The 14,206-nt window shown below is 42.3% G+C and overlaps 1 protein-coding gene across 1 annotated transcript in view; it reads right to left on the bottom strand.

The window, feature by feature from the left end:
• PTH2R (parathyroid hormone 2 receptor) overlaps positions 1 to 14,206 on the bottom strand; it is an 83,189-nt gene that overhangs the window by 33,285 nt on the left and 35,698 nt on the right. The window lies entirely within an intron of this gene.

The following is a 14,206-nucleotide window of genomic DNA, read 5'->3' as shown; positions in this document are numbered from 1 at the left end:
CTGTCTACAGCATCTAGGAAGGGACTATGGGCAAGGAAATGATAGACTGCAACAGATGAAAGAAACAGAGAAACAATGACAAAGATGAAAGAATGGGGAAGAAAGGAAGGAATTAATGTCAGATTGAAGAAGGGTACTAGAGAATGAAGGGCAGAAGCAGAGTAAGGGAAAGAAAGAATGATTAATCATTTACAAAAATTATTTATTAACTATTTGTATTACTGTAGCACCTGGGAGCCCTAGTCATGGACCAGAATGCCATTGTGCTAGGTGCTGTACAAACACAGAGCAAAGAGACATTCTCTACCCCAAAGAGCTTAAAATCTAACTATAAAATATTAAAAAAGACAAAAAAAGTGCCAGAGCATCAGCTAGCGTAAACTAATAAATCTCCACTGAAATCAATGAAGCTACCGTACTTTATGTCTGAGGGCCTGCCACAAAATGGCCCCTTTTTGCATTAAAAAAATATTAAATTTCCCCGCTGCAAGGGAAGCTGAAAGAGCTTCATTGTCCAAGTGCTTTTTCTTTATATCTTCTCCAAGGTCAGCTGCAGCATCTGGCTTTCACAATGTGCTGCTCCTGTTTAATCCATTTTTTTCATTAATAGTAGCTATGACAAATATGGCAATTTCCTGCCATATCCTAGAAAAACCTAAATGAATTAAGCTTAAGTATCTTTGGGATCCATTTTATTAAATGAAAAGTTTATGTATTATTCTAGGCCAGGATCGTATGTAACCTCTCTAAGGAGGTGTTGACCTATGACCCTATTTCATGCACAGTTAGCTTGCTGTAAAGTTAGTGACACAGTGGGGTATAACACTGATAGCTTCATTAGAGTGGAACATGGTAGGGGGCAAAGAGGAGAATATGAATAATTTGGTTATTTGTTCTGGTTAATGCCTGTTTTATTAGTGTGAGAGGCTTGAATTTGTCATGGTAAGGTGAGACGGTGAAAGGGTAATTGTGTTTGATTGGGGCAATTGAGCCAGGAAGGCAAAAGGTTAACTGTAGAAGGGGAACCCATGCATAATTTATAGTTCCAGGCAGGAATGGCTGAAGGCCCATGTACATATCAATATTTAAGAGGGGACACCGCCTACTATGGTTAATGACAAAGTTTTAGCCACTCAAAGGCTCTACGTACAATTCAAAGGCTCTAAGCACTTCGGTAATAGGGTGGACAACTTTGGTTGAATGATAATCACAATATATTATTAATTATATATTTATATATCATTATTTAAAAGAAGGAACCTCTGCTTAGCAGAAGATAATGGAAGCTTAGTTATTCACAGGTCTTAGAGGCTTTGTAGCTATGTATTTTATAAGCTGTGGGGGAGGGCCACCAGTGGCAATGGAAGTAAAAAGGCTTATTTAAAATGTGTGCATTACATGGGCTTTCTCCCCCACCCACTACAAATCTGTTTGCCTTTAATAATGAAAACCTAAATAATCATAAAGGTATTATTTAATTAGTTTATCAAGTAAGTTAAAGTTAAAGTCATTAATTGTTTCTGTGCCTTTCATTTGTAATTCAGGGTAATCTCCAGTCAAAAAGCTGAAAAAGAACAGTGAAATGGTGCTTAAAAACTCTTTGGCCAGCAGCCAATATGTTGAAGTACACAAAAGGGAAATGATTTCCCTGGTAGCTTTATCTGTGTCTGTAAAAAAGGGAAGCAAATTGCTTCTAACCTAAATTTGACTGAACAGAATTAAAATTGGTTGCCCATAAACCAGATTTAAAACCATTATTTTAAAAGGAAATAACATATCTTAAACAACAGCAATTAACACTATTTGTCTTTGTTGGTGCAGAGCATTTAATTTAGTACCAATTAAGTGTAGCAGTAATTTATAAAGTTCAGCATCTCTTTAAACAAAACTCTCTCTCTTACATTTACTTCAAGCAAAGCAATAAGTAAAGGTAGAGAGAAAACAAACCCCACTCACTACCGCTGTGACCTGCGAAAAAAGAAGCAAGGATAAAACCACTGGCTAAATTTAAGTATTAAGGGGAGAGAGAGAATGAACACACACACCCTTCTGCCAGGCAGAGTCGACAGCAGCAAAAGGCTGGGTTCTATATCTAGGGCTTCATGTCAATAACACACCACCAAACCGGCTCGAGTCCCCGCCCAGTCACCTGGGAAATCACATACTATCCCTGGGTGCCACCAATAGGCAACACTTCCCTTCTTGCAAGCCCAGAGTCTGAGTGTAGAAAGTAAACCTTTTAATAACAGGAAGGAAGGAACACAGCGCTGGTTTTGGAACCAGTGCAAACAGAATTCATGACCTCAATGAGCCGAACCTACCCCACAGTATGGGGGCTTGTCCTTCGCCGCTCCCTTCTTGCTTTCCGCTGTACTGACCATCGTAGTTGCAGCGTCCACCTCTCGGTTGGGGCTCAGCCCATTCCCCTCTGCAGATTCTACTGGACATAGGCTTGACCAGGCCTCCTACGCTATTTCCTGTCACCTCTGGGTCTGGTCAAGTTCCCACTCCTGGCTCCCACCATCGGCAGGCGTCAACTGCTCCTGGTTCCTGCTGCTGGTTGTCAGTGAAGGTTTCCCTGTCCTCTAGTGATTTCAGCTCTTAGTGAACTTCAGTTTATGGGAAAACCTTGTGCTGACACAGGAGCCATGTCATTAATTCTACCTTTTAACACTGGGAGGAGATTGTCAATCCATGCCTGAGGGTGGTCCTTTGCCAGGGCTAGTGCAATCTCAACAGGAAATTTCTCACCTCCTCCCTGCTGCCCTTACAATGCTGGGGCATCCGTCCACCACCCTTGTTGGGCTCTGTTTAGATAAGAGTGAATTTTTCATCGGAACAGGCTCAACACAGATCTGCTGCCATTTGTTCATACAATCGAAGGACAACAACATTTCATTACCCCTGCAGCTAACACAAAAGTGACTTGTAACACAATACCAGACATATTGACCATTTCCCATCATGCTCAGCACCTAGTGTGCTTATACAGTATGCTGAATACTTAATTGTACGCATACAAATGCAAAGCCCTTGCAAATAAAGTGCCCTCCTTTCAGCTGCTGAGCAGGGATAGTGCCACTCAGACCTTGTTTACATATATACATATGGGGTTGGTCCTGGGGCCGGTTTTGTTCAACATCTTCATTAATGATCTGGAGGATGTGGTAGATTGCACACTCAGCAAGTTTGCAGAGGACACTAAGCTAGGGGGAGTGGTAGATACCCTGGAAGGTAGGGATAGGATACAGAAGGACCTAGACAAATTGGAGGATTGGGCCAAAAAAAATCTGATGATGCACTTAGGACAGAAGAATCCCATGCACAACTACAGACTGGGCTAGGCAGCAGTTCTGCAGAAAAGGACCTCGGGGTTACAGTGGATAAAAAACTGGAAGCTGCATTAGAAGGAGCATTGCCAGCAAATGGAGGGAAGTGATTATTTCCCTCTATTTTGCACCGGTGAGGCCGCATTTGGAGAATTGTGTCCAGTTTTGGGCCCCCCCACTACAAAAAGGATGTGGACAAATTGGAGAGAGTCCAGCGGAGGGCAACAAAAATGATTAGGGGACTGGAGCACAAGACTTAGGAGGAGAGGCTGAGGGAACTAGGCTTGTTTAGTCTGCAGAAGACAAGAATGAGGGGGGATTTGATAGCAGCCTTTAACTACCTGAAGGGGGGTTCCAGGGAGGATGGAGCTAGGCTGTTTTCAGTGGTAGTAGATAACAGAACAAGGAGCAATGGTCTCAAGTTGCAGTGGGGAGGTCTAGGTTGGATATTAGGAAACACTTTGTCACTAGGAGGGTGGTGAAGCACTGGAATGGGTTACCTGAGGAGGTGGTGGAATCTCCATCCTTAGAGGTTTTTAAGCTGCGGCTTGACAAAGCCCTGGCTGGGATGATTTAGCTGAGGTTAGTCCTGCTTTGAGCAGGGGGTTGACCTCCTGAGGTCCCTTCCAACTGTAATCTTCTATGATCTCTCTCACACACACACTCTCTCGTCTGCCTGCCTGCCCGCCCGCCCGTTTGCATTGGCCAAGCCACAAACCTTGTTGGGTTCAAATTTTTATTATTCGTTAATGTATTTTTAATTTGACTAATCATTTGTTGTGTGTTTTTATTGCAGAGTAACAAACCAGACTCAATCCTGGATTGTAAAATCCCCTGGTAAAAAACAGGACTGCTTTATGCAAGGATCATCCTTTTAAGAAAGTAGTCTCTGCTTCCCACAAATGACAGCTACGGTTATTATGATGTCCTAATTCATCACCTCAGTAAAAAAATGTCTAAATATTTCTTGTAAAACCTGTATAAGTCCTTTTTAATTTCCCTAACTAAACTAAGCTTGTGTTAATATTGCTTTCTAATTTAAAAAAACACAAACAAACAGTATATGACTATTCAAGAAAAATATTGTTGGTCCCAGGATATTACCTCATGCCCCTTGACTCTCTAGTCAAGGAAACCATCTTTGGCTCCCAATCAAACTGTTTATTTTATTTTAGTTAACAGAAATACTTTTGCTAGGCATTATGCTGTTTAAAACCAGACAGATTTCCAGTGCTCATCTGCTTTATTGATATTGCTGGTATCAGCTAGGTCAAGGACCATTATTAAATGTAACCCTTAGATCTCCTTGACCTGTGCTGAACAACAGCCTCTAATTGGTTATATATATTTAACCCTTTGTTGTTTTAATATATGGTGTCCAAGTTTTAATGTTTGATTTTATGTGTGTAAACATGTTAAAAATTTGTTGTCCTTAATTGTCAATTATATTTTATGCAGTGTTATTGTAGCCATGTCAGCCCCATCATATTAGAGACAAGATAAATGAGGCACTCTCTTTTATTGGACCAACTTCTTTCGGTCTATGAAAAATATTACCTCACCCACCTTGTCTCTCTAGTTATGGTTTATGTCACATGACTATTTTATTTTATATATATTTTTTAAACTGAGATTTCATTTTTTTGCAACAGAAACAATTTTATGTGCAAAGGTATAAAAATGATATATTTTGGTACCACATGATTTTGTTATTATAATTAAATTATAACCACCATTATTAAATTATTGGCATGTTCTTTTACAGTTCAGTTCTTTTACTAATCTCAGTTATGAATATAGGTATGTTTTTCCTCAATGAATAGTTATAAACTTTTTTTATTAATTCAACTTTTGTTTAAACTACTGTTCATTTTGATTTGGAGTTTGTAAAACAATATAGCCAGTTGTTCGGCCAAACCCAAATGAAAATTCATAAGTTCATTAAAAACAAAAATCCCTGCAATATTAATGTAGTATTGATAGCGATAAGTGTGTTATAGCTAAAGTGTTTTAAAAACCAAACAATATATATTATTTGGTTATCTAGTGTTAGACCCACTTAATGTAATGCAAATGCCAAAGGATCAGGTCCCAGCTAAGTAACATGGTGTTGGTGCAATTATCAAACCTATCATCCCATCAAAAGGGTGACTGTGGATCTGGACTGGATATTGAGAGCTCCACCTTGGATCAACCTGTGATTGATATGCTAAAGTGCCTGGGCTTGGTGATTATAGGTTGGTTCCGCTAATGATAATGAAAGATGGTGCAGCAACTCCACAATCCACACAATATGATGAATTGGCAAAGAGATAGCACCAGACAGCACGACGTGGTCATGCTTTCACACATTTCTGGGCCAACCTATCAGTCCTGTGCTGACCTCTCCTATCAAAAGACCTAGTTTCTAAACTAAGAATATTATAAAAGGAAACTGGCCATTTGCGGATCCCTTGTCTCCCAGTGGGTAAAAGCCTTTTCCTTAAAGACCAATACTGCCTCCGATACAGCAAGGTGCCAAGCACAGCTTTGGAAGAACAGCTGTTCTCTCTCTCTCTGGGGGCTCTGAACAAGGATAGAATTCAACCAAAAAACCCACTTTGCAGGCACAGTCTTTCAAATTCTTTATAACTGTTAGAAATTCACAGTAACAATTCCACATCCCACTCTACTCATGGTCATCTGGGTTCGTGAAACAAACAAATCAAACTGATGTTAAAAAAAGCTGGTGAGTACCAATGGAAAAAAAATCGCAACGTTTTAATTCTCATAATTTTAACAATTCCTAGAGCAATCCCTGCATTTCCAACCAGTTGATCACTTGTAAAGGTGATGACTAGACACAAAATGAAATTGCTGAAAACATCTAATATGGCAAACCAGTACCTTGCAAATAAAAGGAATGATAATGGATGCATACAAACAATTCTTGCACGATATGGGTAATGACCAAAATGTGAATAAGCTTGATCATACTAATCAATTAAAGTTATAGCTGCTGTCCTTGCAGGGTCAAGAACTCCAGCAGAGCCCAGAGATGAATCCCAAATCACAGCTGGGGCTGCTCCTCTTAATCAACAATCTCAATAGAACAAGGGAATCACTGGGTTATTAGACTTTGCTATGATGAGGACCTTTGTTCTTACTGTGAAGTCTAGCTTGATTTAGTCATGCTAAGACTGAGTTTTGGCCAAAACAATTCAGGCCTGAGAACTTAACCTCAGCTCCTGAATTCTGCACTCTGATTCTGAGAGAGAAACAAGTGACCAAAGTACAGATACTCTGAAGAATTACAAAAGTAATTCTGCAAGAAGCGAGGATGGGGCCTTTGGCAATACGGTAACCAGACAGGCAGGTAGTTAGACCACATTGACATACAGAAATTGTTAAGAAATGACTGAAAAGTATTATTAATATTCATGACTGGAAGCTTAATTATGGAGACCATCGTGGGGTAAGCCCACCTCATCCCCCCTGTGGGAAGGTTTGGGGGGAAGGGGCATCCTCCAGGCAATCTACCAGACTATTCCCAACTTCCTGGCCATATGATTCAAAGGTCCGAGTCAGAGTGGCCGCCCCTAGGGCTGGGGTGATGCAGCCTAATGGCCAGAGTCAACAGTCGCTCTCGGATCAGGGCTGTGAGGGCTAACGGCTAAAGTCAATAGCTGCTCTTGGATCAGGGCGGGGCAAGCAGTCTGTAGCCCTGGCCCTCAGGCAAGGCTGGGCGAGCCAGCGGTCTATTTAGCCCCAGGCTCTCAGGCAGTAAGCGGGGCACCTTTGCAATTTGAAGCTCAATTAGGGGTTGCTGTCAGCCCAAGGAGAGTAGCTGGTGAGGGGGTAGGGAGACATGGGCCTGCCCAACTCCACCACGTCCCAGCCCAGGGCCCTGTTTGTGACAGGTATGGTCACCATCCTGGCTATCAGGGATCCCACTGCAACACATTGACCTATCTCTGGCAGGAGATACCTCTCACACCATCCACCTGGGTTAGTTCCTACCGTGCCTCCGGATGCTGTCGTCTGGGTCTTGTTGGGGCCTTTGAGCGCCCTGGCATTGGTAGCTCCCTAGACATCTCACTCTGGGCAGTCGGCTGTGGGCAGCAGATCTCTGTTCAAGTCTCTGGGGCCTCTGGTTCCCTCAGCTGGGGGCTGAAGTGGCTCCCTGCTTGGAGCCTCCTCCATTAAGCATCCTTCCTCCTCAGTGGTCTGCCTGGAATGAGCTGGGCTGCTCCTTTTTATATTGGGGCAGCAGTTGGAGCATGCCCAGCACAGCCTGGAGGGTGGGACTTCTGCCGCCCATAGCGTACGTTTATCTCTTTCCTACTCAGTGCGGTGTAAGCCCACCCCAGCACAGAGACCCAGAATGCTACCTATGGATGATGGACAAATGCAGACTTTATTATGGTCATGGGAGGAGGCTAGATATGGTTATGTATCGGGATTGTTACATAAAGGAGGGGTGTAAAAGAGCTGGACTAGTTCCCTAAATGTGGCTTCATCCGGTCCCTGTGATGGTGTAAACTGAAGCAGAACCAACTCTATGATGTGCTTCACTGACTTCTTCCATTTTGTTTCTAATGGTCTCCAGAAGGTTGTAAGTATGCACAATGTAAGACTGCAAGGAGGAATGATAGAGGAAACCACTTTTCTGTACTTATCATATACTTCTGTATATTAATTTTTCTATGACTTCAAATATATTTGCCCGTATTAATTAAAGCTCAAAGTTTCTTTGCAATCTTCAGCAATTTCATCTACTTAATTAACACTAAGTAGCTGCCTGAATAAAGAACTAGGTATTAGTGACAAGTGCAGGTCGCACCCCAAGAAATAATTGCAATACTCAATCAGGCTACAGGGGAGATGTGATGAAAGGCCCAGAGGATCAAAGGACCAAACTGAATAGTGCACCAAACAAGAATGGATTTTTGGGACAATTACATGTGAAGTGGATTTCCTGGAAAATGCACTAAGGAGAGCTTAATGCTAATTCCCCACTCCTGGTTATGCAAAGACCCTGACTTTTGAAACTACGTCTTGAGGAGAGGAATCTGTCTACTGATTATCTGTTTCTGGAATCTCAAGATCAAAGAGCCCAAATTGTGTAAAGGAAAGACTAATCTATCCCACAGGGGCGTGGAAGAGGAGCTCAGGCTGTTACAAATCTGTAACCACAGAAAAAAAACCTTTGGTGGGGGTAGGAGGACTGACTCCCATCAGAGCTCAAGGTGGAGTTGGGTTGATCTCTCCTAAGCTTATTAGCATGCCTGTAGGGTCTTATTGTTTTTTAGTATGTTTTTTCTAATGCTTTTACCTTAAGAATAAATGGCTTAAAAACACTTGCTTAGAAAGAGCTGTATAGTAACTCATAACTGCTGGCAATTACAGCTGTTCAGAGCCACTGGAAAGAAAATCAGACTGCAGATGCTGGCCTGTTTAGGCAGTCTGGTTTGCTGGGAATATCACAGTGTAGGTAGGGAACTGTGTGGCCTGGAAAAACCCTGGTCCAGAGGGAGAAAGGTGAGAGTCTTTACCCAAAAGATGTGAGTGCGGAGGAGATGGGCACCTGGGTACCTGGTGCAGTTGCCCTGATTTGTGACAGTAACCAAGACAGAGATGAAGGGACTCAGTCCCCATCACCACATACACACATATCCTAAGATCATACCATGAGAGTCTCTCGAGCCTCTTCTAGAAGGACAGGCCTTAAAACACAATTGAGAATTGTGGGGTGGAAGTGAATAATAAACCAAGGAAAGCAGACAGCAGCCAAGCTCACACTCCACTCTTATGAAGCCAATAAATCACAGCACTAGAGAAATGGATAAACTCTTTCGCTTCGGGTGACTCAGCTCACAGGAGAGGTGTTACTGCTCATATTACTAGTGGAGCTACGGGAAATTTTTCAACTGAAGCTTGTGCATGCATGCACGCACGCACGCACGCACGCACGCACGCACGCACGCACGCACACACGCACGCACACACACACACACACAAAATACAGAGTCGGCAACACCTAAACGTTTTGCAAATCCATATTGGTTTCATCAAGTTAATGTTTAGAAAAAAAATTTAAAAAATATTGAAACCATTTTGTCAGACCTTATTCTTTGCTCCCCTCTCCTGCCCCACACTTTCAACTGAGTATGACAGGCTTGAAAGAGGTTTTAATGTCTTCTTTCTTTTTTGATGCATATTATAAAGTGGGCTCCTATATGAATGATGCACTCTGTCAGGAGTTTACTGGGTGCGGAGAAGTATCCACCGGAGAGCTGAAGCACTGAGGCCAGAGAGGAAGAGTGTTTAAATCTCCAGTACATACTTTGCAGAATGAAACACTTATCTGTGGAGCTCACCTTGGCCAGCTTGTCAAGGCAGAAATGGGGACTGACAGCTGGAGTGATAAGTAGGCTGGATAACCTGTCCAGTTTCATGAGAGAAAGCAGGAAGGGGGTATCATGGAAGGAGCAAACTGTATTGATCTTAAGCATTCCTCCTATCTGGCACATAACTGTGTATAACTCCTTGAACAACACCACTGCTATGTATTAGGGAGCCGGGCATTTTACCTTAGCATTCCCTGGGCCGAGCATAAACTTGAAAGGACTCTACAATGCACGTATGTAGGGCTACGTACATGCCACATTCATGCACAGTGAACACCCACAGGGCTGATTTATGCTTCAGTGTGACTGTGGATCACATGTGAAAGACAGAGAACATGGGCTCTAATAAAAAAATGTAGGCCTGGAATAAAAAGCTGAATAAGAATCGCTAGGGGTCTCATTTATACCAGCTTTACACTGATTGACCTCAGAGGAGTTACTCCTCTTAGAACATTGTAAGCAGGAAGAGAATCAGGCCCCAAATCCGCAATCAGATCAACCTTCTATCCTGAATAGAGTCACTATTTCAGAGCAGTACTTGACATACACCCTCAGCCTCTCTTTGATCCATCCATTGCTGGCCATGCCCACTTGACTGCCTAGTCCTTACATCCCCAAACCCTAAAAAAGTAGCTAGACTACAGCTCCCATGATAAAATGTGGTCTCCCCCAACCAAGCTGTGTGCTGCATTATGGGAGTCACATGCCTGAAGGTGCATCATGGGAAATGTAGTCTGGCCAGAGAGCCCACCCCTCACTAGAAAATGGGGGCAACAAGTAGATGAACTACATTTCTTATGAGGCAATACAGCACCATAGGAAGAGGCCATTTAATATTAAACTGACTCAGAATGAAACGTTTCAAGTCACTTCAACAAACCAGAACTAAATGTTTTGCTTGAGAAATACATAAAATTTAGCTGTGATCAACAAGGCTGTTACAAAATGTTTCACCATTTCCAAATTGAAAAACAAACATTGAGATACCTGAATTTCCCATGGGACAGAAATTCCAATTTTTGTTCAGCTGTATTCAATATGTTTTGCATGTACTGTTTATAGCAATCCTAAGCAAACTGTTTTAGAAGCCATTTTTGGAATTGGTATGTAGGAAGCAGCTGCTATGTACCTTATCCAGAATGTGCTAGTTTAGAAAAAAAATAAATATAGCAGTAAATGAACATGCAGAACACAGCGTTGGCATGGAAACCAGTTAGTGTTGGGTGCTCTTCTCATTTTTTTCCTTGAGCTGCCAATTGAAAGTTGAACATTGTCATAATTCAACATCTGTATGTTCTGATCATCCACAAGACTGTGGCAGCATTTGGTTGAAATGCCCACTGCCATGCAAAGCAAATATGCAGATAAAAGGCCCACATAAAGCTAACAGTGACTGAAGAGGAAGTAACTGACAGCCTTTATGTAAATAAAAGGCCTATTTGATCACCACATCCATCCCTGTACAGAGGCAGGCTATAATTCTATACAAGAGAACTACGGAACCCAGCAGAAAGGGTGAAAAGTAGCTTCAGACTAAAAGTTTCCAAATACTAGTGCGTATCGGGTGCATTAGTGGGTGTTTGGGTTTTATCATGAGGCACTCCACATTTTCAAAATGAAAAGCTATTATAAGGAGACATCTGCTAGGCAATCTCCATGTCTAATCCATCTTTACTCCCTCTCTAACCTGTCTTTCTTCTCCATGGTAGGATCTCCACTAGCTGAGGAACTAAGGGCTACATTTCTGAAGGTATTTCAGGGGAGTTAGGCACCTAAATACCTTTAAAAATCTGGCCCTTAGTCTTTGAAACAATCAAAATGTAGCCCTGAACAATCTGGAGGACTGGGGTGCCCAACTCTCTTAGGATCCTTTGAAAAATCTCAGCCTACATTTCTGAAGTACCATCTATGCAGATATCTCAAAGGATATTACACTCATTAATGTATTACACTGCACAGTGCCCCTGTGAGTTAATTAGTATTACATCCAATGTGTTTTGAGGTAGGGAAGCAGCCCAGGGAGGTTAAATGATTTGGCCAAGCTCACATAGGCATTCCTTTGTCAGAGCTAGAGATAGGAACCTGGACGTATCCAATAAAGCATTTCTTATCAATGTCTCTAATAGATTAATTCAAAGCTTTGGCTGCAGATGGAAAGCAGGGTTGCATCCTGAAAGCTGCCAAGGAGATCTGGAAAGCTATATGTGTTTTTGTTTACAGCAACAGATGATGTGGAAAGATTTGTTCCTTGAAATGAGTTATGCTACTTTAAGAGGTTGACCAGAGATGGAAGATACTCATGATGTTTTGGATTTCATGACACTTCTAGATATTTGGCTTTTTTTTTTTTTAAAAAAAACGTTCCTCCTGTAACGTAACCCTCCCTTCTGTTTTTCCCCTACCAGGGAAATTTAATTTTAAAAACTGGCAATAAAGAGTAACTCAATCACTGCTTTGCAGTGGGCCTTATTCATGTAGCAGTGCTGCCCCCCGAGCAGCTCAGAAACCAGATTACAATTTTGTGTATATCTGCCTCCCAGTTTCCCCCTGCTTGGTGTGGCACCATAGCTTGCTTGTGCCTATACTTCATGCAGCACATTCCTCCAGCTCTTTGATGGGGGTGTAACCAAGGCTGCTATCTGTGGTCTTGTACCCAGTTACACCAGTCCTGAATTTTGCCCTATGCTTTTATGGGCTTGACCCAAAACACACTGAAGTCAATAGGAGTCTTTACATTGACTTTACACAGGTGCTCAGAAACCACTCTGATGCAGAACCATCTAAACATCTAACTAGATAGACAGATAGATTGAAAAACCCTTCAAAGCAGGTATTACCTGCATCTATGGAGAAACTTCTTTTCTATTCATCTGTCCTGCAAATCCCGAGACACACCCCAATCTAAGTGCATGGACCAGGCTACCTCCCTGGAACACAGAAATGAAAGGGGTGGGATGTTTCCTCATTGGAGGCAGAGCTACAATGGTACAGAGACAGACGCTATAATGCTGGGAGAACATTATGCAACATTCACCCATTCAATACAATATTCTGTCCCCTCTAGTGGTGGCTGGGCCACATCTAGAAGTTGATGAATCTGCGACAAGCTTGGCTAACAGAGATGGATCTTTTAGCTCAGGTAGTAAAGGCTTGTACTTGTAGAGCATGAGGTTCTGGTTCAATTCCCACTACAGATGACCCACTGAGGGGCATGGAGTGAGTTACTTCTCTTGGAGATTTGGAGAGGACAGTAAAGAATGGCCCAGCACATAAACAAGTTCTCTAGCTCATTCAGTTCTCTTTGGTATGAAAAAAGCAGCCATAGATCCATGTTACTTCACTACAAGCCTTTAATCAATGACATCTTACTGCGTAGGTTTTACACTGCAGTGCTTTCTTATTTATCTGTTCATTGCAGATACCACTCCCCTCGAAATACTTGTTACAGGGAAACCTCCACTTACAGTGCCTGGTGCCAGAATCACCACTTAATATCAGGAATGAAATGTCAGTGGTGAACTATCGTGTGACAAGGTTAATAGATTCATAGATGTTTAAGGCCACAAGGGACCACTGTAGTCATCTAGTCTGACCTCCTGCATAATACAGGAACCTCACCCAGTAATTTCTGCATCCAGCCCATAATGTCTGGTTGAGCTATAGTATAATTTACAGAAAGACAAATGGCAAATGCGGGAGAATCCACAACGTCACTAGATAAGCTGTTCCAAAGGTTAGTGACCATCACGGAGGTTAATCCAGAAATAGAAAGGCGAAAGGAGGGGAGTTATTTAGACTTGGATCTACCATGGAAAACATGCGTTTCAGCCTGCTAAGTATCCCTTTTTTCTCCTTCATGAATCCCCTTTTCAATTTCCGCTCCCCATCCCTCTGTGAGAGTGACTGTCAATTTCACCAGTGTTAGCTTCATTTCCCCCATTTCAGAAAAGTCAAAAATAATGAAATACAAAATAAAGTTAACCTCAGATCTCTTTACAGACCAAATGGAGAGCACACTGCACTGTAAAAGCAAAAGGAACCAGATAAGGGGCATTTTCTCCCAGGTCAGATTGGCAGAGACCCTGGGGGTTTTCACCTTCCTCGGAATCATGTACCATAGATCACATGGAGGAATGAATTAGAGCAAATAGTGGATTATCTGTACATTGAAGTCTTTAAATCAAGATTTGAGGACTTCTGTAATTCAGCCAGAGGTTATGGGCCTGTTACAGGAGTGGGTGAGTGAGATTCTGTGGCCTGCAATGTGCAGAAGGTCAGACTAGAGGATCATGATGATCCCTTCCACCTTAAAGTCTATGAGTCTAATGCAAGACTATGGGCACGCAAATCCCAGGGTAAGAATTTGACCTGAGCATCTCTCTCGAAGAGACCAAGTGCAGTAAGCAACCTCCTGCCATTTCCCTTCTGAGGCCTATTATCAATCTCCTGTTCTGGACACAGGGATGGATTCTGCTCACAGTTACACTG

The sequence above is a fragment of the Emydura macquarii genome, unplaced genomic scaffold, assembly GCF_026122565.2.
Source record: "Emydura macquarii macquarii isolate MOO-44397 ecotype Brisbane River unplaced genomic scaffold, CSIRO-AGI_Emac_v2 contig_1253, whole genome shotgun sequence".
Classification (NCBI taxonomy): domain Eukaryota; kingdom Metazoa; phylum Chordata; order Testudines; family Chelidae; genus Emydura; species Emydura macquarii.
The sequence above is the reverse complement of the archived record's forward strand: the minus strand, read 5'-3'. Positions and strand labels throughout refer to the sequence as shown.